Raw genomic sequence first — 19326 nt, forward strand, 5'->3', positions numbered from 1 at the left:
TAACCCCACCGGGCAGTCGCCCGTGAAACATCAAAATCGGCGTGCCGCTAACTCCCGGCCACTAATGCGAATGAAGAAAATTGAGAATTCGTTTTAGGGAAAACGAAATTGGGCAGTATCTGTCTCGCATATCTACGGACACCTGAACCGCGCCGTAAGGAAATGGTGTGAAAGAAGAAAGGAAAAAAGAGGTGCCGTAGTGGAGAGCTGCGGAATAATTTCGACCACCTGGGGATTTTTGTCGTGCACTGATATCGCACAGCACACGGGCGCCTTAGCGTTTCGCCTCCAACGAAACGCGGCCGCCGCGGTCGGGTTCGAACCCGAGTACTCCGGATCAGTAGCCGAGCACCTAACCACTGAGGCATCGCGGCAAATCAGCTTTCGCTGATTAATGTGCTAAGCCAACAAGTGCAGATCTAATTATTTTTTTTTAAAACTGCCTTCGAAAAAAAACAACTACGGCGCCTCAAATTGAACTTGGTGCCAAATATTCCAAAACTACTCGAAAACCTGAGAGCGAAGTCGAATTCGTTTGCAAAATTTTCAACATGTACTACTTCATTCGCTCAGCGAATCGAGTGCAAGGGTATCCGATCCGCTATCTAAAGATTTTGGATATTCGCGCGCCGCTACTAATGAGAAATGTTCGATGCTCCGAGGCTGCCCTAAACAATGCCAATTACAGCTAAGAACCACATGGTAAACTTAAATATATGAGGAAATTTTAGTCTAAGACGCAAGATGTTAATTTATCGCGCTCGTTTCATGATGTACGTATACGTCGCCGGCATGACCGCTGAAAAGCGATCGCTGTATCTCAAACAAACGTTTTTTATATCACTTAGTTTACCAGCGAACATTCGGTAGTGAGCGTAGTCTCTCCTCTCGCCCGCATTGTCGACGGGCACATTTAATTTTTGCACGAGTTTTCCGTTGCACACAAATACGCTGGCCGGAACGCCGGTTAGTCTGAAGAAGGTCGCTGCCACGCCAGTCACACTGACCATCGAATAGAGGCCATGGTCATTGGATATCAGCGCGCAGAATGTGCAGGTGCAGCAGCAAACACCTGGCGATGTATATCGATGGATTTAAACCGGAGGTTTTAACTGGACGTCTTCAGACCTGATGGTGTGGGTTTGGCCCACGCAATATATTAAACGTGCGCCACGGTTGCTCAGTGTTAATGGCGCTGGGCTGCTGACCAGAAAGACGCGAGTTCGATCCCGGTCGCGGCGGTCGCATTTCTATGGAGGTGAAATTCTAGGGGGCCGTGTACAGTGCGATGTCAGTGCGCGTTAAAGAACCCCAAGTGGTAAAAACTTCCGGAGCCCTTCAACATGGCGTCCCTCAATAGCCTCAGCCGCTTTGGGACGTTAAACCCCAATAGAACCGAAATAACACCAAATTTATTGAGCATTAACACCAGCCGGGGCCATCAGGTTTGACCATGCAACGCACATCAAGGGAAAAGGACAGTGTGAATACGGAATGTTGTCCTCACCTCACTGGGCTCGACAACCATAGGTTCCTCTTCTCCAGTGGGAACGCCTGGGACAAAATGCATGAGGACATGAATAAGATGTGGCGAAAACCGCAGGCGCAAATTCTAAATGTGGGATGTTTACGCAGAGCCGCTTTGCAAAACACACCCCGCACATTTCTCAGCTAATGATAATATTCGGTACTTCGTGTTATGCACGCGTCCAGCGCACCACCATCTCTTATTGGGTCCAGGTCGTTGAAAATTTACGGGGCATAATCTGTCATTCCTATATCGCGGCCTTTACGGCAGGATTTGTTAGTTGCCTAAGGGTGCCTTACTGGGGCATTTCTGAAGGCGATAATATTAGAGGCCTTGTCAAAAAAAATGTGATTTCGGTCATAAAATTCGCTGATTGGCTGGAGGAAAGTGATGTCACCGGACCAGATATACACACTGGCAGAAGAGAAGTGACGTCCCCTGAGTGGAAATTACGCGACTGCCAATAAAGGCATCATTAGCCTCCTTCTAATGCCATTGCATTACCAGCACTATGTAATTAGGGGTCGCTGTGGTATAAGACACCCCCGGAACTTTGCATGGCGAGCGGTACAGCACCACAATTGTGATACGAAAGTCTGGGAAGGCGTACAATGGAAGGTTATTTTATCGTCGGTTGAAATCCCTACCGCAAGCTAGCCTCCGAATTTATTAGCACATGCAAGCTAAATGTAAAGAGAAATCGGAAAAGTTGTACGACAAATGATTGTGTCACAATTTGGGTACGAATCACAGCAAAACTAGCGCCTTATGGAGGTCGACCAGAGGCGAGAGTGTATATATATATATATATATATATATATATATATATATATATATATATATATATATATATATATATATATATATATATATATATATATATATGCGCGAATGAGATGTATAGAATTGTCTGAAGTGGCGGTGCCCGGCTGGCTGAGTGCGTCTTACGGTCGCTGATGACGACACCCACATATTCTTGTCATCGCTCGGATTTTACACACACACGTCACCGCCATTTATCGTAATGATGCTAGTAGCAATGTTTTCTCATTAAAATGAGGTGCGGAGTACTTATTTAGCGAACTCTTGATTTTCAGCGGCACTGTTTGCTGGCCGCCCAATGTCTGCCTATCGTAACACATGGTGGCAGAGATGAAGCTCTGCATCATCCACTTTGGATAACCGCGAAAGAGCAGCTATACATTTCACACACACGGTGCAACGCTGCCAAATGTAGCGCTCTTGATTGCACTCATCTCCTTCCTCTTTCACTCCCACCTAACTTCCCTTCCATTTGGCGAGGTTGAGTTGCCCACCGGGAAGTTGTACTGTTTGTGCGCCTTTGCTTTCCTCAAAACTAATTGGCTATGAGCATTATAATAAATTATCTTTTATTGCCGACGACACGCTGTCGCTTTCTCGTGCCTTAGACCACTCGACCAGAAAAAAACGCGAAGTAACACGCCTTCCTTCAGTGTCATGGCGTCTTCTTCCGTAACTTTCACAGCGTTGCACGTGAACGAAGTATAGGCGAGAGTACTATACCCTAGTTACACGGCCGACTTAACCGCGGTTAACCGTAACCATGGTTAAGCGGAGATAACCTTGGTTATCGCTAACCTCAGTTTGGCGGTGTTACACGCGAAAACGTGTCCCATGGGCGTGTTCGGCGCTGGTCACGTGACTGCTGCTCCAGACACAATTATAAGGCCAATTTTATTCCCGCGATACACAAAACATTTAACAAAACACTGTGATAGGAAGTTCTTTTGGTGAACTAAGCTTGGTATCGCCTGTGCATCTAAACTTGTTACCCGAGGTTGTTTAAATTCAGACAAAACATGAAGGTAGTCTTTCAACATGGGGCGCAGTCGACACCGTAGCCGATGCTAGAGCCAAGGCAATCCTCCTTCGCTGCTTGCCATCGCCTGGGCACTTTGAGCTATTTCGTTTTCTTCTCGCTGTTTTCGTTTTATTTAATTTCAGATTGTTTCTCGTGTCATAATAAGTGTACTTTGCTGTTTTAAGTATATTTTCAATTCTATTCCATCCTTTTCTTCGTGTTTGAAGTGTATTTTACTACATGAAGTGTTGACAGTGCTGTGCGTCGGTGGGAAGTCGTGCATATATAGCGATGGCTCAGAGCAAGCCTATGCCGGGCGGGGAGGAAGAGAGCAAGCTCCTCGCTGTGTTCGCCGCTTATGAAATGTAAATGCAGCAGTTACGTCTGCGACAGCTTGCCATTCTTGGCGAACTTGAAGACAAGCAAGCGAGCAAGAACGAGCCGAACATACGTGCCGGCGCCTCCAAGTTCTGGCTGCAAGGCTGTGCTCTCGCGAGCGGAGTGTGTGGGCGTATCCGCGCGAAGCTTCATGGTACGAAGCAAAGCTTCCGCACTTGCCAAAGGCTGAGTTTAGGGATAACTTTAGAATGAAAAGAGGCACATTTGAATACATTTTAAATGTATGTGACCGCATGAGGAGGCTGGACACCTCAGGGAAGTGTACTAGGCCCTCTGCTATTTAATGTCTATTTAAACAGTATTGTGAACATTGACCAAGGTTTAAAATTCATTATTTACGCTGATGACTGCACGATTTTGTTCTCTTGTCCTGATGTGAATGAACTAGTCACCAGTTTAATCAACTTCTTAATCGGCTTCGTGAATGGTCTGATATTAATCTACTAAAAATTAATCCTGCAAAAACGAAAGTTATGTTATTTTGTGCAAGAAACAAAAATTTTCGTCTAGAAAAAAAGATCATTTGTGGTGGTGAAGAAATTGAAATTGTTCACGAACACACCATACTAGGTGTAACATTTTCTTCACACCTTACATGGGATTCGCATGTTGAGAAGATAATAAAAAACCTCTCGTTGGTAACAGGTGCAATTGCTCGTTGCTGCGCGTTCCTTCCTGGTAAAATAAAGCTTCAAATATATAATGCATTATTTGTCTCGCAAATAAGCTATTGCTCATTAGTCTGGTTGACAACAACTAAGACCAACCTAGAAAAAATTTACCTTCTGCAAAAGAAAGCTATACGTCACATTGCCAATCTTGATTACCTAAGCCACACACGGCAAGCTTTTGAAACATTCAGTGTCTTAAAAATTCAAAGTATGTATGAATTCCGAATATTGCTTTCATTTCATCTGTCGTCATCCTTTAGGTCTATGATAGAAGGCACTGCGCTACTGAAACAGAACGATCACACAGTTAATACTCGCAACACAGACACTTGGTTAGTTCCCCATTTTCGCACTGACTATAAGTTCCAAGCACTACAGCACAATCTTCCAGTAATTTTAAATAGATATAAAGACATAAATAACCCTACTAAGAAAGCATTGCGTGAATTATTTCTTCAAAAATAATTCCTGACGTATAATTCGCGCCCAAGTACAGCTGCTCCCTTGTATCTTATGTAAATATGTTTTCTGTATTTCCCTATTGTAATTTATTGATGATTTTGTGCTTTCTGGCTGTCCTGTTTTTTGTGAAAACTGTAACCTATGTGTTCGTTTTTTTGTGTGTGTGTATGTAAATGTTCTCAACAAAGTCTGCTTCTATGCCTTGTAATGCCGCCTGGGCCTCGTCAAGCTGTATACCTACAGCTTTTAGTCCAGGCAGCCGCCAGAATTTTCTGAAAAATAAATGGAATTGAATTGAATTGAAATATGCGGAAAGCAATACCGCTGCATAAACGTGTGGCAATTGCCATATATCGTCTTGCGACTTCCGCGCAAGAACTGTGGCAAACGTGTTTGGAGTCAGTCGCTCCTCAGTTAACATCATTGTTAAGGAGTTCTGCGATGTTGTTGTGCAACTTTCTCTGGCGGCCTTGGCTGCCCGGTCATCGGCTTGCTGCTGCATTGTCAGCAGCTCCTGCAAAAGCGAGCTCGCAGGTCTTTTTCGGTGTCTTGTGGTGCTGTCGCTGCTTTCTCTGGGCTGGGCCATGGTTCTCTGGGCCATGGTGTCTTCAGCTGTTTCATGGTCAGCATCAAGTGTAAAGGTTGCTAGAACCTCTCCAGCTCCATCTTCAGGAGCCTCTGGCACCTGCCAATACCAAGCAAAAGTTAAAAACTATAAATATGTATGCCACATAGCTGCAGGATATGAAACCTAGCTGCTAGACAAGGCCCAAAATAGATTTTCGATAAGTTATCAAGAAAGCTCAGAGAAATGAGCAGGATAAAAAGGGTAGAAATGACGACTTCCAACTCGCAAGCCATTTTATGATGGGAAATGCAGTGTGGATTCTTCCTTTTATGAAATATTTGACATTATACTTGATTAGACTAAATTCCTATTAAGGAACACCTATGAAGTAATATAATAGGGTTGCCACATGTTTTTAAAATGCAAATACTCGCATCCTATTCCTTTAACTGCGGCCAGCTGCTGGAAACAGTGGACCCAAAGGCAATTTAGGATTAACCGGGGTGCAGAAAGTGTTGTGCAATGCATTTCTTGTACCGCAATTTGTTCGTCTTGGAGAGTATCAGTACAGTCTGACAACAAAGATCTCTCAAAGCGCACAATGCAGTGTGTTGTAATTGTGTTATGTGTGATGACATTCAAACACAATCAAATCATGTGCAGCTTATTGGAAACACTTCACAGAGTTATGCATCACACCATCTTGTTCACTTTGTCGTTTCCCACAGGTTTTCTTTGCTTGTTGGCTCTTGAACATGTTCAAATTCTTTCATGTTCTTTTTTCACTATCTGCTTTGAAGCAAAGTGCATACATATTAAGATGAGTTTATCCTGTTGTCTGTAATAAAACAAAGTGAATGAGACATGTCCTTTAAAAATTTTAGTCACTTGATTTGTGTTGTGTAGTGTTTCGAACGACATAGCTGTAATGGCTATAACACGTCATCTTGCCGAGGCAAAAAAACCATTTCCTTGTTGCAGCGTTGCTAGTCATGGTGGATTACAATACTTGTGAAGAAAATACACATACTTGCAGGCACTGTCAGATTGAGTTTTTCTGAATAAGTGATTACCTCTACACTTTCTTGCTCCAGGCTGCTGTCGTTCACTGGCAGCGCTCCAAGAAAAGAGTGAAGCAGCCAGTAAAATGGCCATTCAATGCCTTTTGATCCAGTGCTTGAGCCAGATCTCCTCAGCTTCCTAGAAACAAAGGTAGTTTTATGCCATGAAACTTTGCATCAGAAAATTTATAGGCGGGTAGTGTTTCGTTTAAAGACAAACAGGAAAGAACCAGCTACCCATATGGAAGAAGTAAATATCCCGCCTGTCTTTGTATAGACTGAAAGACTGCAGAATCGGAGGACAAGCATGCTGGTCAGCACATTCAGTAAATAAAGTAGTACATCTAAAGTGTCAACAGTGCTAGCGCAGGTACCTGATTTCACGTCGATATTACTTTGCTGTTGCTACGGTTAATTTGGGGCGGAAAATATAAAGTGAATACCAGTTCTATACAGCCTCCGAGCATTTACTAATACCGCCGACCATGACCGCCGACAGGCTGCGAAAAACGTAGCAAGCTAACCTAGCTTAAGGCAGGACCTTCTACTGTTGCGCGAACTCTCCCCATTAACTAACCCCATTTATCGTCATTATACGGCGCGTGAAAACTACGTCAGCGACGTTCGCACTGCCAAGCGCCTGCATGCGATGCTATGCGCTCCAAAGAGCGTCAAGAACGAAACAGACCTGCGTGCTGCTGGAGCACATCACTTTGGGCGATATAGGAGTCAATTCAGGAGACGCTGCCGAAAAACACTGCACTTGACGCGGTTACCTTTAGTAGAAATACAAGAGGTCAGTTCAAACGAGCCGAGTTCAGGGCAGTAACGATCCGCGCACATCACAGGTCAGCCAGAAAAAGAGTGATGTATTCTACAGCAAAGTAGCTGTCATGCCGGACGAAGCACCGTGCAGCACGGCGAATGTTTGTGCGTACGTGCAGCGCACCGGATACCAGCGTTAAAAAGCACAAGAGCTTGTAACCTACACCATTATATGTAATAGCTTTCGTACTCACCGGTAGTGCTTATTGAGATTTTCTAGCTTCTGCCGGATCTGTTTTGCTGAATACGGCCCTTCATCTGCCGGCAGGCCTGCGTTCAGGGAGTCCGCCATGGCGTTGTATATTTTCGCATTGCGCGTATTTGACCGCAGAGCAGAGAAATTGTCCTCCCAGATGCGTATCAGCGCTTTTGTTGTGGCAACAGACCAGTTCACACACTTCTGCTCACTTGATGTGGCAGCGGGCATCGCGGGCTCAGCCGACATGGTGGCAGCCATTTTGTCAGTTAGCCGCTTGACTGAGGTAGCCAACCTTAGTTACCGATTAACCATGGTTAGTGGCATAACTGCGGTTAGGCTCTCCGTCTAACAGCGCACAACTGTGGTTAATATTAACTGAGGTAAACTTAACCGCGGTTAAGTCGGCCGTGTAACTAGGGTATTACACTCTCGCACCGGGACCGGTTCACGCGTACTCTGCGGCATCAGGGGCCATCTTCCCCCTGGCTGCCAAACCACTTTTGCGAAATGCACTACAAGCAGGCTTTGTAGTGCTTAAACATGTGCGTGTCATCCTCCTGAAAGTACAAGTCGCCTGGGCACGACTGCGTTGGCTACGTATGTACTAACAGACGAAAACCAGCAGCTGGGTTGTGGAGCGCTGTCTGCGGTGTGCGCGACGTGTGTCGAGATCTCTGCCGCTGCGGAGTGTTCAACCTGCATCTTTTCCAACTAGGCGTTAAAAATGCGGACCTGCGTCAACCCGACCGCGGCGGCTACGTTATTATGGAGGCAAAACGCTAAAGCGCCCGTGTGCTGTGCGATGTCAGTGCACGTTAAAAGATCCCCAGGTGGTCGAAATTATTCCGGAGCCCTCCACTACGGCAGCTCTTTCTTCTGTCACTCTCTCCTTTATCCCTTTCCTTACGGCCCGGTTCAGGTGTCCAACGATATATGAGACAGATACTGCGCCATTTCCTTTCCCCAAAAACCAGTTATTATGCGTCAAATATGGATCGACATTTTGAACGCCTGATTGGAAACGATGCCGTTTGCTTTCACCGAAAACCAATTTTCAATTTCAATATGGATTGCTGCGTATAACGAAATACGAGCCAATGACTAAAGCACGACAGTGTGTTTTAAACAGTCGACCAAACTGCGTGGCCATAGCAATGCGTTTAGCATTAATTTACTGTGCTATGACAACATGCAGGTACGATCGCAGCATTCGGGAACAAACGTCTCCTTTGAGGACATGTAAACCTGTTTCCTTGCTGCGAGCCCGCTCTGCCGCTCTTCTCCCTGCGGAGGTTGCGTGCGCCGCAGCGGTGCCTAACTGCATACGTGTGGTGGTGGCTGGTTTGGGGACTTCGGCTCGCGCGAAGCTCCCACACACGATTGTTGACGGCCGGTACCCACCGTAGCAACCACAACACCGACCGAACGAAGCCGCGTGCCAATGCTGCTGCACGGGCATGCAAGAAGGGCAGGTGCAGCCCGATGCTACGTCGTTGGTTTTCTGTTTTGTCACGTTAGCGGCATCTATCATTGAGGCCGCGCTGAAATATCGCGGTGGCATACAGTGTGGCCGATAGAAGCCAATCAATTTGGTGGAGTGGTGTCATCGCCATGAGGCCATTTTGATCGTGGAACCGGCTCGCATTTTCATCTCGAGTGCTCAAGTGCCACACAAGTGGGTAGCGCTTCGTCAAGGTTTCCCGAATTAACGCATACCCCGGACTTCATAATATCGTGGCTACGCACGTTTGTAATTCGTGGCTCGCACATGCGCCTGCTTCGGAGGCTTCGAGATAATGGCTTGACAAAACCATATTAGACCTGCTACCTCTTCACATATTCCCGCACTACCACGCAAAGGGCAGGCGTGCAGATGACGTTTTTAGTGATGCTCGCTGCATTACTGAACCCTGCCTGACCGCTTCACGGACATCTAACAACACGTGGTTAGAGAAAATCGCATGCAATGTTCTTGCACTTAGCGGAGGCATTTGCATTGGTGGTGGACAAAGGGCCAACAAAATCCATCGTCAGTGGACGCAACGTCCCGGCTGAAAGTAGCAGGATAACAAACTCGATTATTGCACATTATGTCTCCAACTCTGGCGACGTGTAGCGTTTACATGGCGCCGTTTAGCCGCTGCTCTCATGTACCGGTACCTACCCGCACCTGCACAAACTACACAAGATTTTCCCTATACAATATGTAAACGAACGTCCGTGGTACTAGGGTAAACCTACATTACAGCATGTCAGATGGACCTGCCCTAAGGCAGACTTAGAGCCTAAAATGGACCACCCGAGTGTGACGTAGTGGAAGCACTTGCTGGCCAGCCAGGACGAGGAATCGCAACGATTTCTCGTACGCCGAGCCACGCTGGCAGCTGTCAAGTGCCGCATTCTGTACCGAGGATCGACCACGGCGCCCAGTGACCCGTAAGGGTGAAGAACACTAAATTTTCCGCCAATAAAGTTTTTTCCATCCATCCATTCATCCATCCGGTGGCAAAACTCACGCTTGCGCAGTAGAATCAGATGGCCAAAACGGGTGAAATCACTCCGGCTAGGGTAGAGTAGCTTTCACTACAAAAGAACAGAAAAAATTACAACGCGTACTGCCGTCGTGTGAAAACCCGCGTTCTTTCGCATTCCTGCGCATAAATAAGCAGTGTGACGACCCCCCATAATGCGCAGGTCCACACGGGACGGAGAGGCAAAGAGACACCGTATGGCTCAGTTTAAACAAACAGATATATTCAATAATTATACATGATTATGATTATACATCAGAGGCTGGGGTGTCCGAGCTTACGTGCCGACGACTTCATGGGGACGATGGAGGGGCTCCGGAGTTGAGCTCGAACGGTTGCTGGCAGAAGCTGCACGCCGTCGGGCTTCGGCGCTGAAGGCCCCCTAGGCGAACGATGTCGTCCTGAGCGGTCCTGAGCGTTCTTTTCTTCCGTACTCCTTGTCGATTTTTATATCCTTCTTATTCCCCACATTCCCTAGGTTGAGGACGCCCACTCCGGAGTGGGAGGGGCCTAGGGCTTTCACTTGGGCGCACAAACACACCACCGCACTTATGGTCTCGCCCCCGTCACGTGTTAAGTCCGAGGGAAAGAAGGTTGTCGTCGAGGTAGCGTCGGCTGTGGTAGACGGTCTCTGGCCCGCTGACGGTTCCCGCGGGTCACCGATCTCCGTTCTCCATCAAATGACACTCGCCACTCAAGGCCGGAACGCGAGGTCACTAAAAGGCCGGGAAAGTGGTCCCTTGTCCTAGGATGTGCTCGGGAGTGTTGGTGATGATGCCCGCCGTCTTGTCACGGGGCCAGGCCCGCTGAAACGAGGCCCTTTGTCCCCGGCACGGTCACGGCAATTGGGGAAGATAACGCCCGTCTCCCCGCGGCGGCGGCGGCGGCGTTCGACACGTGCCGACACTATGGAAAGGGGGTCCGGTTGTGCTTAAACCCCTTAGTTTTCGTCGTTCACTCTCAACGAGTATGGCTCGGTAATTGGACGCAGCTGTCACCTGGGTCTTCTCCGTGCGGTCCATGGCGGCAGGCCCGAAAGCAATCCCACTCAAGTTGCTTGCAGCCATATACAGTAGAAACATGTGTGCTGGCTGCTTCCAAAACGAGACCGGCTGTCGCCGATCTCCCCTCTTCCAGCTGAATTGCTTTCCCTTGAGTGCTTTTGCCGCCACTGGGGGCTCCGTCTACGCCGCGCCGTCGAACGCGGACCCTCGTAGCACACACAAGGAACGTCCCAGCAGACTTTTTTTCCGGCGCCGTCGCTGACACCCGGCTTAGCTAGGGTGCCTGGATGCCCCCATCGAGGCACCCTACTTCTAAGTCACAAGGAGCGCCATCTACCTTATGTATTTTGCACTCCTATTGCGACTTACAGCCACCTTCGCTATATACGGCATATTTCCTCATTATATCAGCTAATAATTTTTATAAACGTGTGCATCACAACATGCCGAATCGCTTGACACCATCCAGAACCCCCGCGTTAAACAGTTCGGTCGTAATGCCCGTCTGAAGGGCCTCGAAATGCACGGCCCCAATTACCTAAGGTAATTTGTGCTCATTGTTCTCAATATTGCTGACCCGTTTCGAGCAAAGTTTTAAGCAGGTTCTTTCCAGAGCCATCTATACCAATGCATTGGAAGTACTTTAGACGTGAAACTCTCCCTCTGTGCACATCTACTAGATGTACAAATGTCCAGCCGTGACATCTGTAGAACGTCCTATTTTAGAGGTACGGATGCATTTCTGATAATCCACTATATCCCTGAATGTTATGTGTCTAAATCTGGATATCTACTGGACATACACACTGTCCACCAAGTGCTGTATTTGAGATGTCTATAGGCTGTATGTAGTTATCTGGGGTCAAGCTGGCGCCAGAGTTGTGGGCGAAACTTTATTAGCGGGAGCGCACACACGATACGGGCTGAAGCACTCATGTCATGGATCTCCCTGGAGAACACTCGGACCGAAAGAATGGACTAGGCGACAGGTGTACCCACACAGACGCACATTTAATACACCCTACGTCACGCACACACTAGCACCACCCGGATGGGTGGCAACAGCGCTGGAGACACCCCTGGAGTAGCAGGTGGTAGCGTGCTCAGTTAATTCCCCGGAACAGGCTCAGGAACGGCAGGAAGTCCACGATGCGAAGCCGTAGAACGCGAGCTCACTGGAGCAGTGGCCGGCGTCGCTCTCTTCCCGCCGAAGCGTCCCTGACCCGCCAGAGCCTCCGCTTCTCTGGTCTTCTCCCCTCGTGCCTCGCTCTCCCTCGCCCTTTTATAGTCTTGGCGTTAGTCCACGTAAGCCTTGTCGTCGTCTTCTTCTCTTCTCCACCAATCACCGAACTTTTTCATCTTCTTTATTCGATTAATCCACGTCTTCCTTATCGCCAACCTCTTCGTCTTCTTCACACCTCTTTCCTTCATAATTTTATTTTAGACTCCCTATTATATATGAAAACTCACCTCATATAAGAGGCGAGGGAGAGATAGAGTACTTCCCTCGCCTCGAGCAAGGAGGCGCGCTTCGCGCGAGCCGGCGTATGTCGGAACACAAGTAACGTCACGCACGGGGCAGGCGGCCGCCGCCGATTCCGTCGCCTGACCTTTCGCCGCTGCCGCGCGTGACGTCACGCGCGGCGCAGGTGGCCACTGCCGCGCTCTATGCGTCATCGTTTGACGTTCGCCGCAAGCGCGTGTTTATCGCGGAGGCCGACTATATAACCGCTTGGCAGAGAATAGGCGTGCGCATTCAACATAGAAGAGGAAAAGAGTGATACTACCGATACAGAAGTGCTACCACGGGAGTTGGCTGAAAAGGAGCGAAGAAATGAACGGCTGAAAGCTCAACGAGCGTCCGAGACACCCGAACAACGAGAAGAACATCTCGCTAAACGACGCAGCAAAGCCGAGTCTGAAACGCCAGAAGTACGACAGGTACGTCTCGCTAAACGGCGTGAAAACGAAGCTGAACCGCGACGTTCGGCGATGTCAGCTGAGAGTAGCCAAGATGGTGAAAGTTCGGGAATTCCTGAGCAGTTGCGAAGGAAGAATTTAAATTGATAAGCAATTTGCATAACTACACAAGGCAGACGTATAGCATAACCATAAGCTAACCAAAGCATATCCATAAGTTAAACATAGGCTAAATCATAAAGCATAACCATAAGCTAAACCATAAGCATCACCGAACCTTTTCGCTTTGAGATATCCAGGCTTAACCTTAGCTAAGCCCCAGCCAATTTTTTTTCAGATCATATGGATAGACGCATATCATTGAGACAGGCAACTGTGGCATTGAGTGTTGCCTGAAGTGTCGTCACCTTTCTTGTGTTTTTGTTTTTGCGCAAAAATATTTTACCATGTAAAACAAAAGCGGTGTGCTGTGTGAAGTCACTGCACGTCAAAGAGACCTGCCGCGGTGGCTCAGTGGTTAAGGCGCTCGTCTGCTGAGCCGGAGTACCCGGGATCAAAGTCGACCGCGGCGGCTGCGTTTCGATGGAGGCGAAACGCATGTAAAAGCACCTGTGTGCTGTGTGATGTCACTGCACGTTAAAGGTCCTTCCTCCCTTCCCTTGCGGCGCGGTTCCGGTGTCCACCGAAGTATGAGACAATTACTACACTTCGTTTCCCCAAAAAGCGATTTTTATCATTTTACGTGAAAGATCCCCAGGCGGCCGAATTTTTTGCTGGGGACGTCCACTACGGCAGCTCTTTCTTCCCTTCCTCTTTCTCTCACTCCTTTGCAGCTTCCCATAAGGCGCGGTTTAGGTGTCCACCGAGATCTGCGAGTCAGTTACTCCGTGATTACTTTTCTTCGAAAACAAATTTATTTCGCCAATACAGCCTCGGTGTTCGACTTAACTGTGTTAAATACGGCAGCTTCAAGTGTTTACATCGGTGTGCTCAGTAAACACGGAGAAGGCCAAATGGAAACATCCGTGGATATTTGTTTCCTGGAAACATCCCTTCTAAGTAGGGCGCCTGGATGCCCTCTCGCCTCGGCTTTCAGGGTGGGGACACCCTTTGTACTACCCTGCGCCGCCGTTTCCCCCTTGTAGCGGCATTGATTGACTGAACTTTAATTTAAACCAGAAAAGACGTTTCTCCCCGCCCCCTGCACGCAGGCCTGGGAGACGGGGAGTTCCGCGTCCGCGGTTAGATGCTGGCTGGCAGTCCTTGACTGGTAGCGGCCTCTTCCGCCAGGTGGATGGTGTTGCGCTGGAGCTCAGGGTCCGGGCTTCCTTAGCAGCGTCTCTCAGGCTTCTCTACTATCAAAATATTTTTGCCCGTCCCGAGAGAATTTGGGCACTCCCAAACTATGTGGTCGAGGGTCCCTCTCGCCCCGCTGTGCATCGACCGTGCGAACTCCTCTTTGGGAACAAGTGGTAAGCCCATACCGAGTTCATAATTATATGTATTGGTTTGTAGCCGCCTCCACGCGACAGCTTCTCTATTATTTATTTTTTGGGTCTGATGGGGGTACCAGCCTGCGTCCCAGTTTGTAATGGTCAACAATTTCCCCGTAATTCTGCAGGCGCTCCTCTTTCCCCAGTGCTCGGGGAGTTCTACGGCTGCCCGGAAATAGATAACTCGGGCTATAGCTCGTGTGCCGCCTCGTTACCGGGGACGGCGGCGTGAGCGGGTGTCCAAATTAAATGAATTTTCCTAAGGATCTTGGCCGCTTCCGGTGAGATCCTGCCTCTTCAAAAATTTTTGAATGGCAGTTCTACTGATGCTTACTACGAATTTTGCTTTCGCTTCTACGCAGACGAGCGCTATAGGAACTTCCTCCGCAGCCTCTGTTGCGCCCCCGGATGGCAGCCGCGGAGACTGGAGCCCCTTGGCCGTTGACGACCGTCCAGCAACTTCCGCATCAACATACGCTACGTCCGCTTTCTCCATATTGCCGAACCTCAGCTCTAGAGCCTCGGCTCTCTTGGCCTTGCGTTCTACGCAGCGGCATGTTGGGTCCCACGCGTCAGTTGCGTGCAGTACGTTATGCGTATGGCACCGTATCTGTGCGGTCGCGTGGAGACTAATAATTCTACTGACCTGGAAATAGACAGCACATACTTGTTTCACTCGTGGCAGTAGTGTGTTTGCAGTTTTGAGAGTATTTATGCATGATGCACTCGCTCCGACTACACGATAACCGAAAAGTTATGACGGACTGCAACCCGCCGCGGTGGCTCAGTGGTTAGGGCGCTCGGCTACTGATCCGGATTCCTGGGTTCGAACCCGACCTCGGCGGCTGCGTTTTTATGGAGGCAAAACACTAAGTTGCCCGTGTGCCGTGCGATGTTAGTGCACGTTAGAGATCCCCAGGTGGTCGAAATTATTCCATAGCCCTCCACTACGGGTACTTCTTTCTTCCTTTGTTCTTTCACTCCCTTATTTATCCCTTCCCTTACGGCGCGGTTAAGGTGTCCAACAATATATGAGACACATACTGCGCCATTCTCGTTACGTCAATACAATTTATTATTATTATTATGACGGACAGCTGCTTTTCAAAGTCAACGGCTGCACTTTAAAAGGACAGCAGTTATTTGTGTTCCTTGATAGTGATAATATAGACTTTATTAGGGTCCTCGAATTCCATGAATTATGCTGTTTTTGTTGTTTTGAACGCAAATACTGTTCACAAGGCCCCAAGTTTCTCTTGTATACAAGTAGCACAGAGCATACATTACCTGCCAATAATATTTTTGCGTACTCAACGTCCACTTTTCCAACATTCTCTGAAGTGACTATCTTGTTGCTGCACCGTATGTGAAAAATTTCGCGTAATAATGTCAAATTTCTCTTCCAAGTAATCTGTCGCGTCACTGGTCTGGAGTGAAAAGCTGAGGAAACGTCTGAAACCAAATGGTCATATTTTTTTAACTGCTTCCCTGAGTGGCTTGTGCCGCAACAAAATAATTCAATTGTCTGCGTTTCCTTTTGAATGGTGCTGACTACACGTATACTGATGATGCGATGCGATGAGGTCTTCCTAATTCCGACGTCTTCCTAATTCGTAGTGACTAAGTCGCTTTATTCGAGGGCAAATTTAACTTATAATTTATTTTTCCTTTCAAAACATGAAGCAAAATCATCAAAAGCGACTGGCTCACAAGGAGAGAGAGAGAAACAACTTTATTGATTCGAGCTCGACGTCTGCTTAGACGCCGTCGATGGGAGTGGTTCCCTCTTCAAGGGACCCATATGCTTCCCTAGCCACCTGGCCCCTGGAGATCAGGACAAGCTGGTCTTCCACGGCGGGGCTGGTTAGCAAGGTCTCCCATCGCTCGGTAAGGGAGGGTGAGGGATGGGGTGGGGTAGTGGGGCAGGTAAGAGGTGGGGGGATTTCCTTGTTGAAGCTGCATACTCCAATGACATGTTGGAGCGTGCCTAACTGCGCCTTGCAGAAATCACATTCCTTCTCGTACCTTTCCGGGTACATCTTGTTTTGAAGGTAAGGGTGCGGGAAGGATCCTGCCTATATCTGCCTGTAGATCGCTTGCTGTTCTCTGGTAAGCGATTTGTGAGGATCGGGGTAACGTCGCCTCTCCGCCTTGTAATAGTTCGTAATGTCCTTATAACTAATAATGGACTGTGGCTCACCTTCCTCTGCCTGGTATTCCATCTCTCGGGCGAACTGGTGGGCAAGTTCGTTGCCCTCCAGACCAGAGTGAGCCGGTGTCCATATCAACTCAACTCTCCTTTCAGGAACATCGCGTTTACTTTTGAGAATTCCTAGTGCCGCAAGGGACACTCACCCCTTTCTGTAACTGTTATACGCCTTTTGCGAGTCAGTGACAATTCTTCCCACTTTGGGCTGCGCGAGTGCTAGCGCTATCGCGGCCTCTTCTGCCACCTCTGGAAAAGACGTCTCAATAGAGGCGCAGGTTACAAGCATATCCCGCGTCGTAACTGCCAGCGTGGCTTTCGATGAAAACTTGGGTAATGAAGCGTCTGTGAAGAGAGTGACGCCCTGTTCTTCTTCTTCTATTTGATCTAATGTCTCCGTCAAAGCCGCTATACGAGCCCCTCTGCGGCCGTCGTTACGACCCGGCCTCATGTTTCGAGGCAGCGGTTTACTGTAGATTTTATGCGCCCACAACCTGGGTAACGGTCCCGTTTCCTTCCGGTCTGCCTCTTGGCAGCCCAACTTGGCAAGAACGCGACGTCCCGCCGAAGTTTGACTGAGCCGGACTCTTTGATTAGACAGATGAGCTTCTATTAACTCTTCAACGTTGTTGTGCTTGGCCATGCCGAGAAGCTTGTCGGTCGAGGAATGCGTCGGTATGCCCAGCGCCATCTTGGTTTCTTTGCGTATAATAACGTTCAACTGGTCCTGGTCTTTCTTGAGTAACTTCAGGTACGGCGCCGCGTAAACGATGCGCGACGTCACGAAGTTCTGGACGAGCGTCAGTGCATCGTCCTCCTTGAATCCTCTTTTTCTGTTCGTTACTCTTCTGATCATGTGCGAAATTTGTTCCGTTGAAACCTTGATCTTGTCTATCGACGCCCCCGCCTTGCCGTTGTTCTCGAAGATGACACCCAGAATACGTGCTTGCGTGGTTGGCGTTATGTTCGCCCCATCGATGGTGATGCGGATGTTCTCTTGGTCTCCCTGCTTTCTTCTGGGCTTGATGACGAGTAACTCCGGAGCCCTCACAGAAATCAGCCCCTGATAACTACTTATTTTCAATCTCATCGTCTCTGCCAGAATATACTAAGAAAGAGGTGCCGGAGCAACACAGGAAAAAAACAGAAAATTGGTTTTTGAGGAAAGGAAATGACGCAGTAATTGTCTCGCAGTCTCGATGGACACCCGAACCGCGGGGTAAGTGAAGGAAGGAAGGTTAAACTGAAAGAGGAAAGAGAGGAGTAGGCGCCGTAGTGGCGGGCTCCGGAATAATTTCGACCACATGAGGATATTTAACCTGCACTGGCATCGCACAGCACACAGGCGCCTTTGCGTTTCGCCTCCGCCGAAAAAACGCGGCCACCTCGGTCGGGATCGAACCCCTTACGCGTGCTCCAGTTGCTTAGAGACGCTTGCTTGCTGTCTCACTCGATAGTCGTCGGGCAAAGCAATAGATTTCACATTAAGGAATGAGTCTGGGCTAGCTGGAAAACCACGTTTGAGGTACAGCACGCAGGAAGACGCGGGCTGGTGAACGAGACCGAAAAGCTTTCACCAACGCTGCAACAACCATCAAGAGAGAAAAAAAAGTAATATATAAGATACGGTTGCCCAGAAACACTTGTGGCGAATTTTACTGACGTGGCTGCGTGACGGCAATGAAAATAGACTTTTTTCGCCTGTTGTGATTTCCTTAAAAGCGATACGAAAAGGAAGCAAAATAAACCATTACTGGGGGAAAAGGCCGCATTTCGTTCTCGTCACGCAGCCGCGCCTTCTTTGTTTACTGACGCACAGAAGATAGGATTGGCGCCAGGATATTCGTAGCGAGCTGGCGCAAAGATGTAGAGAAATGGGACGGGTAATAATGACATCGAGCATTATTATCAAACAAATAATAAACTAAACAAAACGCTGCGATGATAACTTCACATACGCTTACCCGCAAAAGCGCCCAAATAATACGGCTGAGAGAGAGAGAGAGACTCTTTAATGAAGGAACAGAGAATTTAGCCGGCGTTTCAATATCGCTGGCATGCTACTCTGCGTAGGGAGGGGAATTTGGGAGATAAAGACTGAAGGAGAGCAGCGTGGAAGAGGTGGAAAAAAAACGAAGATAAAATGCAGCCATGAAATGGGTACTAAGGATGCAGTGGCGAGTATTGATGCAACCTATGGAATGATGGAGTGCATAGTCCGACGAATGGGCCGACGAAGTTCACTGCAAGAAGAATGCATGAAGGCTGCCTTATTGGGGAACGCCTTTGTGATCAGGCTGTGAAGAAGCCACTCGGCAAATTTTGATGTAGCCGGGCAGGTTTCAACACTCGCCTTTCACTCTTCATGGCCTAGTGCAAGCGCTTGTGGCCTGGTGGGCAAAACATGCGACTCCTGACAGCGTGGCGCAGAACGTGCGATGTGTACCGAGACAGCTGTAATCGGGAGAAGAAAGGCCGCGACGCGTAACGACAACGAGGTGCCTCTAATCGGAAGAAGAAATGCGGCGAAGAACGCACAAAACTTGCCAAACCGAGGCGAAAACGGGCCAGACCCCTTTGCTCGAAGTGAGCTCGTAGTGTGTGTGATGCAGCAGT

The sequence above is a fragment of the Amblyomma americanum genome, chromosome 1, assembly GCF_052857255.1.
Source record: "Amblyomma americanum isolate KBUSLIRL-KWMA chromosome 1, ASM5285725v1, whole genome shotgun sequence".
Classification (NCBI taxonomy): Eukaryota; Metazoa; Arthropoda; class Arachnida; order Ixodida; family Ixodidae; genus Amblyomma; species Amblyomma americanum.